We start from the raw sequence: 2,994 nt of genomic DNA, 5'->3' as shown, positions 1-2,994 counted from the left end.
TTTTTTGATTTATTGTAGAGATGAGGTCTCGCTGCCCAGGCGGGTCTTGAACCCGCGGGCTCCGGCGATCCACTCACCTCAGCCTCCCAAGGCGCGGGACGACAGTCTGAGCCACCGAGCCCAGCTGCTCCCTCCTTTCATGCTTGTCTTCCCCACGCCTTGCTGGGTGGTGATTTCTGTAAGTTTTTCCTTTGTCAATCAAGTCTTTTCAAAGCATTCAACTTAGCTTGTTAGAAATTAAGTTTTATCAAAACTTGATTCCTAGGTTTATATTTCTTCATTTTTGTAATGTTAACATAGTCCCAAAACATGCAACAGGTATGATCAAACTCACGGGGGCTGACATTTAGGTTCGCAAACTTGCCACCTTACGCTGGCAGCGCTGTACAGACAGTTTGGTATGTTCTGCTAGCCTTGGTATGTCGTGTCTCACAGCTGTGTTTGTGTCGACGTGTGGTGGTGTCGCATGTTTTTGTGTGCCATCGTGAAAATGTCGGAGCTTGAATCAAGGCAACAAACAAACATTAAATTTCTTGTTAAAGTTGGCAAGAGTGGAAGTGAAATCAGGGACGTGTCAGTCCAAGTACACAGGGATAATGCCAGAAGAAGATGGCAGTGCACAAACGTACTAAACGTTTTTCTGAGGGGAGAGAAAATGTCACTGATGAAGAGGGGTCAGGACGGCCAGTCACGAGCAGAATTGATGAAAACATTGCAAAAATGCATCAAGTTGTACATCCAAATTGTCAGCTGACAGTGAGAAGCACAGCAGGCCAAATGAACATCAACAGAGAAACAGGAAAATCTTAGCTGAAAACTTTGACAGGAGAAAGGTGTGTGCAAAAATGGTCCCTAAGGAGCTCTTGCATCACGACAATGCACCGGCTCACACAGCCCTGTCTGTGAGGGAGTTTTCAGCCAGGAAGCAAATAACTGTTTTGGAACACCCTCCCTCCTCACCTGATTGGGTCCCCAGTGACCTTTTTCTTTACCGAAAGATAAAAGAAATGTTGAAAGGGAGAGATTTTGATGACATCAAGGGGATATCACGGTGGCCATTTCAGAAAAAAGAATTCCAAAATTGCTTTATGGGTGGACTGGGTGCTGGCATCAGTGCCTGGCTTCCCAAGGGGAGGACTTGGAAGGCGACCACGGCGCTACTCAGCAGCGAGGTAGGGAGCACTTTCGCGAGGATGCGTCTGCCAACTCAATTGTCAGCCCTTGTTGAACACACGCCAAGAATGCTGATACGAATCGGCAGAGCTTCGATCTCTAGTAGCCTTCCCAAACTCGGCACGGTGACACTGAACTCCTGACGCCCGTGCCCAAAGGCCCTCTGCCCACGTCGCCTCTGTCTGGGGAAATGGCGGTGCCGTCCTCCCGGCTCCGAGGCCGAAGACCTCTTCCTCACATTCGGGGGCCCAGACCCTGCCGGTGCCGTGAGACGACACCCAGAAAGAGAAAGAGCCCAGCGCTCCCAGCTAGCTTCGCAGCCCCCGCCGTGGCCCAGACCCCACAGTGCGCATTCTGGTGACCGTGACGCCTCGCAGCTGGCTTCCGCGTTTCTTCCCATGAGAGCCCTGGTGGCACGGCAGCCGGAGCGAACATGTCACACGTATGTCAGAGCGTGTCCAGATCCACCAGTGGCCACCTTCTTGGAGCAAAACTGAAGTCCTCGCGAGGCTGCTGGAAGGGTCCTGCGGTCTCTCCTGCCCCTGCTGTCAGGGTGCCCACGCATGCCTGCTGGCTCTTCCCAGAAGACGTCGGACAGGTCCCCTCTGGGCCTCCCGGGACCCCTCTCCCTCCAGATACTGCCGTAGCTCACACCTCCCCTTGCTCATAGGAGGCTTTCCCAGCCCCCCTGCCTAAAATCACAACGCCCAGCCTGGCCCCTGCACTCCGACGCCCTGCTCTGGTCATCCATGTCACCATAGCACTTGTCCCTGGTGCCACGGTTCGCGGATGTGCTCGTGTCTGCTGTCTTCCGCTGGGATGCATGTCCCGTGGCGGCAGGGATTTCGACCTGCTTTGTCCCTGTTGTATCCTTAGGAGCCAGGACTCCATATGTGTGGAAGGAATGAAGGATGCGTTCGTGGGCGGGAGAATGCTGGATGAGCAGCCATCGGTGTCTCGGAGAACGGAGCGCTTTGCTGCACCTGGTGAATCTGCTGGGTGGAAGTCAGGGCATCCGGAATGAGAACGTGTCCACTCACATCTTTAAACCCCAAGAAGGAATGTGTGATTATCAGACGGGTGTGGGCCGGGCGCGGTGGCTCCAGCCTGTCAGCCCAGCACTTTGGGAGGCCGAGGCGAGAGGATCGCCTGAGCCCAGGGCTTCGAGACCCGCCCGGGCAACTTGGTGAGGCCCCGTCTTTACCATAAGTCAAAAAGTCAGCCGGCCACGGTAGCACGCGCCTGTAGTCCCGGCTCCGTGGAAGGCTGAGGCGGAGGGATCGCCTGACCCGGCAGGCTGACTGCGGGGTGACCGTGACCGTGCCGCTGCACTCCAGCCTGGCGACAGAGGGAGACTCTGACTCCAAAAAAAGAAAAAAAAAAAGACTGTGTGGACGGGAAGGAAGGAAGGGGATGGGGGGAGGGCTTGTGACAGATGTGGTTGAGGGCTCGGAGAAAGTATCCCTGAGGCCGCAGCGTGTGGCCAGAGGGTCCGAGGACGCGTTGAAGCACCGCCGGGAAGCGGGGGGTGGAGGGATTCAGGCGGAGGGAACGTGGATCCTGCAAAGGCCCTGTGGCCAGAATGGCCGCCGAAAGTGCCACGCACCGAAGGCCGAGGGACGGGGTCCAGGGAGCGCGGGTGCTGCCGAAACTGTCCAGACCCCTGTCACGCCACTGTCGCCGTCCTCCTCCGCCGATTTATTTACTTATTCATTTTCGGAGACTGGGTCTTGCCCTGTTGCCCAGGCTGGAGCACCGTGGCGCCCTCGCGGCTCGCTGCGGCCTTGAACGTGTGGCCTCAAGCGATCCTCCTGCCTCCAC

The sequence above is a fragment of the Carlito syrichta genome, unplaced genomic scaffold (genome assembly GCF_000164805.1).
Source record: "Carlito syrichta isolate Samal-C Ts95f unplaced genomic scaffold, Tarsius_syrichta-2.0.1 Scaffold287936, whole genome shotgun sequence".
Lineage (NCBI taxonomy): Eukaryota > Metazoa > Chordata > Mammalia > Primates > Tarsiidae > Carlito > Carlito syrichta.
The sequence above is the reverse complement of the archived record's forward strand: the minus strand, read 5'-3'. Positions refer to the sequence as shown.